Genomic DNA, 14,777 nt, shown 5'->3' with positions numbered 1-14,777 from the left:
ATGATGCACAGGGGAACCTTACACATAATATAGCGGAATATACTCCCTTAGATTGGAAGATGTTAGCTCAATTACGTTCTATGGTTAGTTTGGAGTAAAAAGTGAACCTGTTAAGCAAATGCAAGAGTGTTAACTACTTTAGGGGCAAATTGGACTATTGAGGAAGCTTCAGAGCGAATGGCATTAATGCCAACAGCTTCACAGGCATTTATAGTAGATACTTTAAAGGAATTAGGATTAGGGTTACAAAGGCAAGCAGAGTCTACTCAAAATCAGGTGTTAGCTGCTCAGAATCAGGTGTTAGCTGCTCTTGCTCCTCTCCGAAGCGGCTCACTGGCGGACACGCAGAGCTCGAGACCATTCATCAAGTGTTACTGATGCGGCAATGAGGGACATACGCGCCCAGACACAAGTTGCCGCCGTGACATCGGAGACATCAGCTGCTGCCGTAACATCACTGTCACCTCCTGTCTGCAACAGCAACAGCAGAGAGCCTCGGTTTGGATTTATCAGCAGCAGTAGACGTCACACTAATGACGAACCGGCCTGAGAGGATACAAACTGGAGTAAAGGGTCCTCTTATATTAAATGGATAAAGATGTGGAGCATTGTTATTAGGACATTCTTCAATAACTATGCTGGGATTATTTGTATTGCCTGGTGTTATCGATGTGGATTATACAGGGGAAATACAAATCATGGTTTACACCCTTTATCCTCCTATTAAAATAACAAAAGGACAACGCATTGCACAATTAATACCACTATCACAAATGACATCTGGTATACCATCATTTACTGGGCAAATACGGAATGAGAAGGGTTTTGGCTCTACTGGTGTTACACTTTTAACTGTGGATTTACGAAATAGACCAAAACAAAAAGTGGAAATTACCCATGGGCATCAAAGCATAACCCTTTATGGATTATTGGATACAGGAGCTATTACAGCTTTTACAGATGCAGGAAAGAAATCAAGGCGTGCTGCTGTCACCTGGCAAGAAAAAGGACAATGGAAGCATCAACTTCTCACAGCAGACCCTGCAGATAGCTTACAAACCCTGGAGTTGTTAGCAGTAGTATGGGCAGTGTCCAACTTACAGGAGCCTTTAAATGTGGTCACAGACTCTATGTATGTTGCCGGAGTAGCCAGACGAATAGAGGAAGCAGCGATTAAGGGAGTGAATAATAAACGATTGTATGAGTTATTGATACAATTAAGGAAAGCTTTACGAGAGAGAAATGCAGTGTATTCTGTGATTCATATTGGGAGTCATAAATGGTCTGAAGGTTTAGGAGAAGGGAATGAACGTGCAGACAAATTGGTTACTTTACCCATTGATAACTCTTGTCCTATTGACAAGCATACATTGGCCAGAGAAGCACATAGCAGATATCATCAAAATGCAAGAGGGCTTGCAAAACATTTTGAGCTGAGTTTATCAGAAGCTAAAGCCATTGTTAGAGCATGTCCAATATGTAGTTATCATAATGAGGGAATAGGTTTAGGCATGGGAGTTAATCCTCGAGGTTTGGAAATAAATGAAAAATGGCAAATGGATGTTACACAGGTACCTAGATTTGGTAAGGTTAAGTGTGTGCATGTCACTATAGATACATATAGTCATTACATATGGGCTACGGCTCAGGCAGGAGAAAAAGCTACACATGTTATCAGGCACCTGTTAAGTTGTTTTGCTGTTATGGGAGTCCCAAAGAGTATCAAAACAGATAATGGTCGAGCTTATGTGAGTGCTAGGGTCCAGAAATTCTTGAATCAGTGGTCTGTTAAGCATGTGACAGGTATTCCACACTCTCCTACTGGATAGGCAATAGTGGAAAGAGCAAATGGTACCCTTAAGCAGTATATTGAGAAGCATCAAGATTTAACAGACCCACAATCATGCTTAGCTAAGGTTCTGTATGTGATCAATCATTTATGTATTTTTGGGGAAGACGATATCCCTCCTGCAATTAAACATCATCCGAGGTCAGATCAGGAAATTAAAACTCGACTACAGGATTATGGGAAAAACCTGCAAAAGTATTATACTGGGATCGGGGATATCTTTGTGTTTCCTCACCTACAGGACCTCTGTGGGTGCCTGCTAAGTGGACTAAACCTGTTTTTGATGCAGCCTCTGGTGGACTGTCTCACGGAGGAGGACAAGGAGCTACTGGGGAAGAAACTGCTTCTAGTCCTACGACCACTACTGTTACAGTTGAAGGGACACTCGAAAGTGTTGGACAAAGCACTGACACGTCACTATCGGATGGCCCAGGAGCTGATTGGTTTTATTGACTCATTATCAACTTTTCGTTTAACAAATCCAGCAAAGGAACATTGCCTTGACTGTTATGATCCACATTGTGCTGCCTGGATTGCTCTACGTTGTGGGGGTTGTGATAATACTTTTTGGATAGAACAATCATTATTATGGGATTTGTGGTGCCACATTTGTAAGCACGAGCACACGTGGGGTAAAAGCTGGCAAGATGAATTAAGGAGACAAACAGGGCTAAATGCATATGTAGCTTTAAATCTTTATGAGTCTCCTGAACAAAAAATTCTTGCTTATTATCAATGGGAAGTACAATGTGTTGTAAATAGAATTGAGGTTCAAAGTAAAGTCACGTATAGTCTCTGTAAGGTGTAGAAAATTAGTACCTTTAACACAACATTCGATTGTAGGGTCCTTCAGAGGGAATCCTGAAAGAGCACTAGACTGCTGCATTGAAAAGTTGCAAAAAATTAAGTTTGCAAGTACATTTTGTAGTAAAGAAGGAGCTTGAATCGGTAGCTGTATATAGTAAGAACGCTGAAGAGGCTTTGCAATCACCACCATTGAACTGGTTGGATTGAATCACACAGACAAATTTTAATACTGATCCTTTCCTATATACACTTCCTTGTTATGTTTGCAAAAAGGATAATAATAAGTGCTATGCTTGGGTAGCTTTGCATTGTGCTGATTGCAATAAGGTTTACTGGTATTCAGAGAGGACAGTAGGAATTTTATGGTGTCACCCTTGTTTTGGGAAGTGGATTTGATATTCTTTCTGGTTTAGATCTCTTGAACAAAGTACTGGCCTGCCAGGAAGGGCAGGATTGGAGCTTTTTGAGAGTGCAGAACAAGTGGTTATAGCATATATTAGATGGAAATTACAGCAAGTACTTAGAGAGCTTGAAATTACTACATCCTCACGCATCATAGCAGCTCGCTGTAAAGCTGATTTGCTTTTAAACCTACCTGATGCTATACCTGTAAGCAAGGATGCTGATTTGGAATTAGATCAGTGTATTCAGAAATTGACTCAGCCTCACAATAGACATTCTAACAAACCAGGGAAAAGACAACGAAGAAAGGAAAAACAGAGAAAGCAGAAAGAAGAATGAAGTTTGTTTTTATACTGCTCAATGCTGTAGTAAGTGAAGCGATAGGGATAACACGTTTCAGTCAGCCAAGAGAAAATCTATGGGTAACACTTGCTAAACAGATTAACCAATCATCGCTTTGTCTTAGTCTTGGAGAGTTACTAATCCATTTCGAACATGCCTGGTGGGACTTCCAGTGTGGTCTCCTGGAGAATTTTGCAGTTTAATAAGTAATCGAACTTTATGCATGCGTAACATGTCTAACATCACATTGCCAGCACAGCAAGGATATACTGCAGGTCAGAGTGATGGCTATCGCCAATGCTTACTAATCCAATCACTTAACACCTCTTTGCATTCTCCTCCTGAGGAATTGGATCTTTTTGGAAGTGCAAATGCCAGTATGCCTAACACTACAGCTGGAGGATAGTTTAGTTTCAAACCCTTGGATGTTCAAAATTTAAATCAACCTAAAGACACATGGGCCACCTTGGATTCATCCCTGAATTTGAGTGAATTCTCTCCACAGCATTACAGTCAATGTAACGGCACAAACATCACGGCACCAATGAAATTACCTACAGGAATATTTTTAATTTGTGGAGACAGGGCGTGGAATGGTGTACCAGCTAAGCCACAGGGTGGACCCTGTTATTTGGGAAAATTGTCCTTGTTTCACCCTAATGTATCCTTGCTAATGCAGCTCAGTCAAACATCAAACAGGAAAAGGCGTAGTATACATGACTTGGACTGCAGCCAGATTGGAGATCCAAAGTTTTGGGGTACATTCAGACAAGTAGTAGTTTCAACTATCTTACCAGGAGGATCTGCCAATAAGGCTATGAATTTAGCAAAACAATTAGGGTGCTGGACAAGAAATGAGCTGAACCAGACATCCCAAATTCTGGACATGATGACTGCAGATGTGCAAAGTGTTAACCATGCTGTTTTACAAAATAGAGCTGCTGTAGATTTTTTGCTCTTAGCACAAGGGCATGGATGTGAAGAATTTGAGGGAATGTGTTGTATGAATTTGTCTGATCATTCGGTGTCCATTCATACTAAGATAAAAGAACTACAACAGGGACTTCACAATCTCAAAGAAGAAGAAGGTTTAGGAATTGACGAATGGCTTAAAGGCTTAGGGCTTGGACCATGGCTAAGGAACATTGTGACATATGCTATCGGCTTACTGGGTGTGATCTTAATGTTTTTGCTTATTTTGCCTTGTATTTTTACTTGTATTCAAAACATGGTCAGTCGTATGATAGCAAAAATGCAAACTAATCTCCTTGATTAAGAAGAAAACGGGGGAAATGTGGAGGATTTTATTGAGTTGGTTAGCTGAGAAAGGCCATACTGACTTAATGCCGCTGGTTAAGCTTGAAAGGGAGGTCAGCAGTCTCTGATTCAGTGACTGCTGACAGGCAAGAATGCCGGATGGCCTTGCTGCAACATGAGGAAAGGGAGGTGAGATTAGTCCTGAATATCTGCAGAATGTAACAGAAGAATAAGCACAAGAATGTAGAAGTAGGTGTAGTTGTTGATATGTAACTAACCAATCCTGAGCTCAACTTTTGCAATATGTATGAAGCTTATTAAGAACCATATTTAACCCGCCGTATTCGATCAATAAACTGGACTTGGATGAACCAATTGGTGTCTGGGTCTCCTTCCTCCGACAGTATGAGCAATACAACGCTGAGTACAGTGGGGGAAGTTTTCCCTCCAACTGCACACGGATAGTTGAGGCTTACCAGTATTTATAGGGGCACTCCTAAGCTTTCTCAGCAGTTTCTAGTCCAAATTTTTACTCATCACTAGTTTCTCTTCCCAATTTTTACATCACAATTCTATACAGTATTGTGATTATTTTTTCTCAGGATGTATCCCAGAAAAGGAATATCCCAGGTGCTGGGGGGTCCAACTTCTGAACGAAGAAAGAAGTCTCCCAGCTGGTGGGGTCCAGATTCCAGACATGGCTTTACCTTTTGATTGCAAGGACTATAAATCTCACGACAGGGATGTCCAGCTTCCCTTGGTCAAAATTGTTAGTCCTTGCGTTAATATTCATATTCATTTCTCAAGCTGCTTTTCACTGTTTTGTCAAGGCATGAGATAGGCATATTTCCTTTTTATATATTCTAAAGCTATAGTTTCAAAGATCCTTACTACAAGCAATATTCTGAAATTATACTTCAAAAGGTTATTATTGCAAAACTCTTTAAGGCTTAGCTACAAGCAGAAAGTTCCTGTCAAAAACCAACGTCATCAAAGCTTCAATTCAAATGCTTCTAAATCAACTTAAGACTTATAAAAGCTAATTAGGAACAAAGGATAGGTTCAAAGGCCTTCTTCCATGCTTTGCTTTCCTCAGTTATATTAGAAGTCATCTTTATAAGTGTCCCATGGTTGGTTTCCACACATATCAAAATCACAAATACACACGTTGCCTGTATGTACCTGACACAAAATACAGCTTTGTATTTGACAAAAGGAGAGAGATTTAGAAAGATGCATGACCAATTGCCTAAATTGTTTATCATCTTGCAGATCTGCACTTGCTGGGGAGCCTAATTTTACACCAAGGACCTGGGGAACCATTCCCAGCAATTGGGAAAATCCGAGGTCGTCCACCCGCTCATAGATGAGGTCTCCAAATTTGCCCCAAAAGTGGGTCCAGCTTTTATAGGCCAAAAAGAGCAAGTCCAAGTGACTTGATGATATTTTTCGGCCCAGAAAGCCCTGCAGCTGATGGCACACTTCACAATCAGCAAGGGACACAGCTAGGCCAAAGCCCAGACCTCTGCTGGGAGCCTTTCTCCTCAAATACCCTTCAGACAAACCTCCATGCAAGTCAGCTGGGAAAGTTTCTTCAAATGATCCATTTCTGGCATATAACTACACAGGGTTATGGGAAAGATTCTAAAGCAGCTACTCTGGAGTCAAAGAGCCAGCACTAAGAGCCCTTGTCATCTCTTTGTAGCTAAATCACAATTTTGGGAGTTGAAGGAGTTTGGAACGAGCTAGAGAGCAGACCTCTGAGTGTTTTAGATTATGCGGTTTATGTTTCTTATTTTCTACACAGACAGGAAGGGTGAGTTTGGCTCACATCTCCACCGCATGGCTCAGAAGGTAAAAAGACTTCAAGTCACAGAATCTTTAAATGATTTATTAGCCAATAAAACATTGCCAACAAAGATATGTATGTTTCTGATCCAATCCTTCAATATTTCGTCTTAGGGGCTCATGCTACAGTGTAAGCTTCCTTAGCCAATCATGTTATGACACACAAACCTACAGCACTGCATCCTAAGCTTCTTGTTTACCATTGTAACTACTTTTATATTTTCTAGATCTTCAGCCCTAAAACCCTAAACTTTCCTCCACTTCAACCTTCCTCCCCGTGTCTCTGCTATAATAAACTCGAAATGCACATTCTCGCTTCTAGCACCTAAGTTTGGAAGCCCTTTCCAAGGTCTCTGATCAAATCCTGTGTTTAATTCTAAGTTTTGCTGACAAGACCAAAGGTCTGAGATTTCCCTGCATTTGGGTTTCCAACAACACTGATGCTGTTAGTTCCAGAGTGCCCAGGATCCCTCTTGCAAGTCAACTCTGTCAGGATCAAGGCAGCTGCCAGGGGGCTGCTTGTGGCCTCTGAGAGCCCATTGCTCAGGGCTTGCCAGTGCCCCAGCCCCTCAGGGGCTGCCCCAGCCCGGCCAAGCTGCCCGGCAGCAGCGCCGCAGCCCCACAGCAGCTCCAGAGCAGCCCCATCCAGAGGCACCTGGGAGCCCTCAGCAATCCAGCCAGCAGCACCCGGGCAGGAGGATACAGAGGGTGGTTCCTTCCTGGCACAGGGCTTGTGGCCATCTCCAGGCACCACTCTGGCAGGGATCCCTGCAGCCCCGGCCCCTGCCCAGCCGCTCTGTCACCAGCACAAAGGCTTCAGCAGAGCCACCACAGGACAAGGGGCTTCTGGCCATTTTCCCTGCAACACTGCACGCCTGGGCAGCTTCCTGAGCCAGGGTACCCTTCTCCCCCTCTTCCCCTATGCCCTGCAGACCCTGGGTAGCAAAAGAAAGCTCCTGGGAGTCTGTGTATTATAACACACTCTATATTCATATACTAAAGAAAAAACAAACAAAAAGAAGAAAAGAACAATCTTAAAGAAATGAAAAATTCCAGCTGGCTCAGGTGGCCCCAGCAGACAGAGCCTCTGGCCTCAGGTCTCTGCAGAGCTGCAGCAGTGCAGCCAGCCGAGCCCCGACAGACGAGGCCGTGTCCTCCATGCCCTGCGGAGCTGATCTTGCAGCCTCTGGAAGAGGGAATATCGCTCACTCTGCAGTGCCTGGAGGACATACAGTGTTTCTAGTGCCACGTCCGACACGGCACTGCTGATGTCCTCTGTCAGCGGTTCAAGGGCTGCAAGAGAGAGGGACAGAGCCATGGTCAGATCCTGGATCTGCGGGGAGCCGAGGAGAGCCCCCTGACATGGCCATCCCAGCCGGCTCTAGCCATGGCCAGGAGGGAGCAGGGACCAAGGGCACCGGCCTGAAGCTGCTGGCCACGAATCCCCAAGGTGGCCCTGAAATCTCTGTATGCTCTGCCCATGCCGCCCCATGTCCGCACAAGGAGCAGAGCCCTCTGCAGCCGGGGCAGAGCTTGCAGCTCCTCCAGCAGCCCCCGCTGTCAGCCCGCTGCCCTCACTCACCAGTGCAGATCATCTGCAGCTCTTCCTTCTTCCCCCTCAGGTGCCGCCCGGCCATGCCTGTGAACACAGAGCCTGTCACGGCCCCAGCGGCACAGCTCCCTGCCAGCGGCGCTGCCGGCGCTGTGGCCACACGGGCTGGTGGCCGGGCAGGGCTCAGCCCGGGCCCTTGCCGCACGCTGCCGCCCCAGGGCACGGCTGCCAGAGGGCGGCAGCAACGCCCAGGCCAGGCGGGGCTCCACGGCGGCGGGCCGGGCTGGCGCTGCCGGGGCAGCAGGCGGGGCCGGGGCCGAGCTGCGGCGGGCCGGGGAGGGGAGGGAGCCCGGGCGGCTCACCCATGAACCTGACGGCCGCCTCTCGCAGGGACTCCTGTGGGCTCTTCAGGTAGGGCAGGGCCCTGCGCAGGTGCTCGGCCGCTCGGCACCTGTCCTCTGCCAGCTGCAGAGAGCGGCAGGAGGGAAGGGTTGGCGCGGGCTCAGCCCCTGGGCCGGGCGCTGCCTGCGCCCATCGCCGGCCTCGCCTGCCCGCACAGCCCTGAGGCGAGGCCAGAAGCCGCTGGCCAAGGGCTCCTGAGGGGAGGGGCAGAGGGCCGGCTGCTGCCCGGGGAGCCGCGGAGCCACCCCGCAGCCCTGCCAGGCCGGGGCTCCATGGGCACCCGGCTCGGGCCCACGGGAGCCTGGAGAAGAGCCCGCGCGGCCTCTGTGTGCAGCACCGGGCAGGGGCACAGCTGGCAGCCCTGCACACTGAGCACCGCGCTCAGGGGGCTTCTCTGGCCTGAGGCTGGGGCTCGCAGGCTGTCCTTACCAGACACTCGCTGAACTTCCACACATTCTGCCTCTTCAGCAGTCTTTCAAGATCCCTTCTCTTCAGGAACTCGGCCACACCAAGGAGCATTTCCTGAGAAGCCTGGAGAGCAGCAGAGACGTGGAGATGGCCCCACAGCACAGGGCGCAGGGCCCGCGTCACTATGCCAAGGCCTGGAGGAGGCTGCAGTCCAGCAGGCGCCAGGGCAGGAGACAGTCGAGCCCCCTGCCAGGGGGACAGCAGCAGCCCACAAGTCCTCACCTGTGCCACAAGCCGCTTCTCATCATGGCAGTGGAAGAAGAGGGGCAGCAGGCTCTGGTGCAGGGGTGTCTTCAGGGCCTTTTTTTCCTTTTCCTGTGGAAGAGTCAGCAATGTTCTGAAGAGCAGTATGGAGATCAGCTGAACCTGCCAATTGTTCTGTATGGAAGGAAGAACAAAAGACCTCAGCATTGGCTGCACGGGGCTCAGCTTGGCACAGGCCTGCAAATCCACAGGGCACAAAGTGTCCGGACAGCATCCAGTGGCCGTGGCTGGGAGCAGTGAGCCTTACGTGGTCAAAGAGTGGCAGGAGCGCCTCAAGCAGCTGCATTGTGATGGGGCCAGGCATCAGCATGTCATTGTCCAAAATGATAAAGCTGAGGAGCATGACTGTCATGAAAACTATCTCTCCATCTGCATCCCGCAGGAATTCCACAATGCTTTCAGTCAGGCTCCACATTTTTTTGGTCTGTGAGGAGCACAAGTTTGTGAAACGCCATCCTGCTGCCTCAAGGCCCAGAGGCCAAAGGCCTGTCCCAAAGCACTCGGGCAGCTGAACTGGGAGGCAGAAGAGCTGAGAGCAGCTGCCCCAGCATCCAAAGCCCTGCCAAGCCCAAGTGACTGCATTCCCCAGCTCAGCCTCAGCCGCTGCCCCCTTCTCACCATGGAGGGCTCCTCAATGAGCTCTAGAAGGGCCCTGAGTGCCAGGCGACGCCTCTCCCTGCTCTCGCTCTGCAGCTGCCTTGACAAGATTTTCAGGACTCTTTTAGCACCGCCTTCACTCAAGTCCAGGAACTGGAGGACCTGAAAGGCACAGGGCAGTGACAGGGGACCCAGCCGGCAGGAGCCCGGGGCCACACAGGGCTGGGCCCAGGCAGCAGCACAGGGTGCGGGCACCGTGCCAGGCAGCTGCGGCTCCAAGAGGGCAGAGAGCTGGGAGGCAGCTCAGCCAGGCAGCGCTGGCCATCAGGCTCACCTCCACAAGGAACGCCAGGCCGGGCAGCTCCCAGCGTGGCTCCTGTGTGCTGAGCAGCCGCAGCAGGTAGCGAGTGATCCGGGAACACAAGGGGATGGAGACACAGCACATCTCCCTGGCAGGAGAAAAAGGAGCCAAGACTGTGGGCAAGGGGGACAAACCGCTGCCAGGAGTGACTCATGGAGTCTGGTCTTCCCCCAGCATCCTGCAAGGGGCCCTGGGCTATTTGGGAGGCAGCTCCTGGTGGGCACCCTCCTCTCCCAGCCTTTTCCAATCTGCTTGGCCGTCCCTCGGTGACAAGGCCCTACGGCCCACGACCTCGGGGACTGTGTGGGACACCTGGGCACGGAGCACACATGTCAAAAGGCAGTGGGGAGAAGTGGGTCTCACCTGGCCAGCAGACCCACGGCATCGTGGTGGGTGTCAGCACACAGCAGCATGTCCCAGCCACAATTGCGTTCCATTGCCACCACCACATCCTCGTGCTGCATTCTGCAGAGCAGGGACTTCAGGGTCCTCACTGCAAACCTGCGTGCACAGCAAAGCCCAGGTCATGCTGGGAGCACTGGCTCCTGCCCAGGGACATAGCAGGGACAGGAGGAGTGGGGTGGAGCACCTGTTGGGGCTGGTGGCAAGGCCGTATTCCTCCTGGCATCCCTTCCAGAAGGTATCGACTTCCTCTGGCATATCCAGAGTGCCCAAGAACACTTGGGAGAGAAGATGCACAAAGAGGTGGGGGAAATACACCATCACCTTATGTGGGACACAGGGCAGGACGATCTTCCACATCACCACAGTTGCCTGCAAAGGACAAAGCCCCCCGAGACAGCGCTCAGTGCCCAGGTGTCCGTGTGGCAGAGCCCGAGCAGGGCAGGGAGAGGCTCAGAGAGACGCAGGGGGAGCATGGGGCCTGGTGGGCCTGAAGCTGCCCCTGGGCCAGGTTTCAACCCAGCGCCTGAGGCAGGGAGATGCAGTGGGGGAAGGAGGATGGAGAGCTGCTGGAGAGGCAGCCTTGGGGCCAGCAAAGGCCAGTTGCAGAAACTCACAGCCAGGGCAAAGACACCCGTTTTGTCCCCATCGGAGGTGCATGTGGGGTGCTTGGGCCAGCTCCCCAGCACATTCCGGAGTATCAGCAGTGCCGGCTCCGCAGTCCTGGGCGAGCACATGATGCTCATCCACATGGTCAAAGCAGCTCTGTGGGGTTAGAGCTCTGTCTCAGGGGGGTCTCGGACACAGCACTGGCCTGGGCAGTAGTGGGGACCTGAGCTGGCTGTCAGCTCTACCTCTGCACATAGCCACTCACCAGCAGCACCCAGGCAGCCCAGCCCTGTGGGAACAGGCCCCTGAGGGGCAGGGAGGGAGCACGGCAGCAGGCTCAAGGGCTGACGTGCCAGGGCTGGGAAAGGCAGCAGCCAGAGGGCCCTGGAACTCTCTGTTGGTCAGACACCTGGGCCAGGCTGTACAGGCTGATGGGCTGGCAAGCCCTGAGACCTCTGGGCAGGTGGGCCTCATACCTGTCACAGGACGGGGCCACACGCAGGAGCGTCATGACTACGTCAGCGGGCTGTGCTTCGGTGAGATCCAGCAGGGTCCTGTTCAGCCTGTGCTCAGCAAACTGATTGGCCAGGAGCCACTGGTGGATGTACCTGACCAGGGCGGGCACCTGGAGCAGGCACGGGGAGACTTGGAAAGCTGCCAGAGGGAGGAATGTCCCCAGCTTCCCCACAGAAGTGCTTCCCTTCCCAGCACACTGCCATGTGGCCTCAAAGAGTTACAGTGACCAGCAAGAATGGCTTGGTAGACCAAGCAATTCCTGGGAGGATAAAACCCTGGCCACTGGCTGCTTACTTGCTTTGGATTGGAAAAGCCCTCCTCTACGAGCATATCCAGCAGGGCAGCACTGGTCTTGGTTTGGAAGATGTGCGAATATGCTCTGAGCCCCGTGCCCATGGTGCTGGTCTCTTCCTGCCGAATTTTCTTGATGAATTTGCAAACCAGCTGTAGGAGAAGGGCAAGAAGCCAGGGATGTTGCAGGGAATGCTCGAAGTGCGGTGCCAGCAGGCCCAGCCCAGGTGGGGGTGGCTGCAGGTACCTGCGCTGTTCTGCGGAAAAGGCCACGGGTCCGTTCCTGCTCTTGTGTGCGCTGCAGGGCTGCACCTGGCAAAGAGCGAGCGCAGCCAGAGATGAGGGGCTGCAGGAGAGGCTGGAGAACACAGCCCAGCCCTGCGATCCCCAGGCAGGGACAGCCCCAGGATGGCCCAGGGGATGGAGCACGGCCCCTGCAGGGTGTCTGCCCTGCCCCTCTTCTGTCCTGTCCATGGGAATGGGATGGGATTGGGTGGGATGGGATGGGATGGGATGGGATGGGATAAAGTGGGATGGGATAAAGTGGGATGGGATGGGATGGAATGGCGCCAAGCTGGCTGCAGACACCGACCCTGTGGCCCAGCTCTGCCACTCACCCTCCTGCGGCAGCTCAAACGGCACCACCTCTTTGGTTTCATGTGCTGGGGCAGCTCCAAGGCCTTCTTCCTCCTCTTCCCCCCAGGCCACCTTGGGCGCTTTCAGGGGTCTCTGCTCCATGTTAATGGCGGGATTTGTGAGGGCACCTGCAGAAGAGAAGCCTCGGGAAGGCCACGGGTCAACAAGTCCTGTGGTCTGGCCTCGAGGTCAGCTGCAGGAAAAACGCCTCCAAAAGGCTCCGGGTCAGACGGGAAGGAGTGCGCTGTGCGGGGGCTCCTCACAGCACCGCTCTGTCCTGTTCTGCCCCATTGTGTGTTCCCAGCACCGGGCAAGCTTCTATTTCCCACGTGTCACAAAGGGCCCTTGGTCACTGGGTTCCGTTCCATGGCACAGAGACCGTGCTGCAGCGTGCCACCCAGGGCCCTTGCACACACTGCCTTCTGCCCTGGGGCTGCCCCCAGCGCAGCCAAAGTGGCCCAGGCTAGAAGGAATACCTGGCCCCAGGTGTCTAAGACAGCCCGACAGGATCTTTAGGAAGGGCTCAGACCATCAGCAAACGCTGCCCGGCTCTGCGGGCTCAGTCCTATCCCCATATCTTTCCCAGAGAGCATTTGAATTTCTAAATGAGAGTCATTTGAAGGGAGGGGATTTACATTTTCCATTTCAGAGAAGCCTTCTGCCTTCATTAGCCAACACCTCTCTCTTCAAACCAAGAGAATTGTTTATCATCTTGCAGATGCGCAGTTGCTGGGGAGCCCCGTTTTACACCAGGGACCTGGAGAACCATTCCCAGCAATTGGGAAAATCCTAGGTGGTCCATCCACCTCCAAATGAGGTCTCCAAATGTGCCCTGAAATTTGGTCCAGCTCTTAGAGGCCTAAAAGAGCAAGTCCAAGTGACTTGATGATATTTTTCGGCCCAGAAAGCCCTGCAGCTGATGGCACACTTCACAATGAGCAGGGGACACAGCTCGGCCAAAGCCCAGACCTCTGCTGGGAGCCTTTCTCCTCAAATACCCTTCAGACAAACCTCCATGCAAGTCAGTTGGGAAAGTTTCTTCAAATGATCCATTCTGGCACATGACTACACAGGGTTATGGGAAAGATTCTAAAGCAGCTGCTCTGGAGTCAAAGAGCCAGCACTAAGAGTCCTTGTCATCTCTTTGTAGCTAAATCCCACTTTGGGGGATTTGAAGGAGTTTGGAACAAGCTAGAGAGCAGACCTCTGAGTGTTTTAGATGATGCCATTGCTTTTTCTTCTCTGCTACATAGACAGGAAGGGTGAGTTTGGCTCACATCTCCACCGCATGGCTCACAAGGCCAAAACACTTGTAGTTACAAGAGCTTTGAAGGATTTCTTGGCCAAGAAGACACTGCCAACAAGGATATTTATGTTTTGCAGCCAATCCTTCAATATTTCGTCTTAGGGGCTCATGCTACAGTGTAAGCTTCCTTAGCCAATCATGTTATGACACACAAACCTACAGCACTGCATCCTAAGCTTCTTGTTTACCATTGTAACTACTTTTATATTTTCTAGATCTTCAGCCCTAAAACCCTAAACTTTCCTCCACTTCAACCTTCCTCCCCGTGTCTCTGCTATAATAAACTCGAAATGCACATTCTCGCTTCTAGCACCTAAGTTTGGAAGCCCTTTCCAAGGTCTCTGATCAAATCCTGTGTTTAATTCTAAGTTTTGCTGACAAGACCAAAGGTCTGAGATTTCCCTGCATTTGGGTTTCCAACAACACTGATGCTGTTAGTTCCAGAGTGCCCAGGATCCCTCTTGCAAGTCAACTCTGTCAGGATCAAGGCAGCTGCCAGGGGGCTGCTTGTGGCCTCTGAGAGCCCATTGCTCAGGGCTTGCCAGTGCCCCAGCCCCTCAGGGGCTGCCCCAGCCCGGCCAAGCTGCCCGGCAGCAGCGCCGCAGCCCCACAGCAGCTCCAGAGCAGCCCCATCCAGAGGCACCTGGGAGCCCTCAGCAATCCAGCCAGCAGCACCCGGGCAGGAGGATACAGAGGGTGGTTCCTTCCTGGCACAGGGCTTGTGGCCATCTCCAGGCACCACTCTGGCAGGGATCCCTGCAGCCCCGGCCCCTGCCCAGCCGCTCTGTCACCAGCACAAAGGCTTCAGCAGAGCCACCACAGGACAAGGGGCTTCTGGCCATTTTCCCTGCAACACTGCACGCCTGGG

This window comes from Melozone crissalis, unplaced genomic scaffold (assembly GCF_028551555.1).
Source record: "Melozone crissalis strain CALT ecotype California unplaced genomic scaffold, PUWL_Pcris_2 ptg000011l_1, whole genome shotgun sequence".
In the NCBI taxonomy this organism is placed as follows: Eukaryota; Metazoa; Chordata; class Aves; order Passeriformes; family Passerellidae; genus Melozone; species Melozone crissalis.
This window is presented reverse-complemented; position numbering follows the sequence as displayed.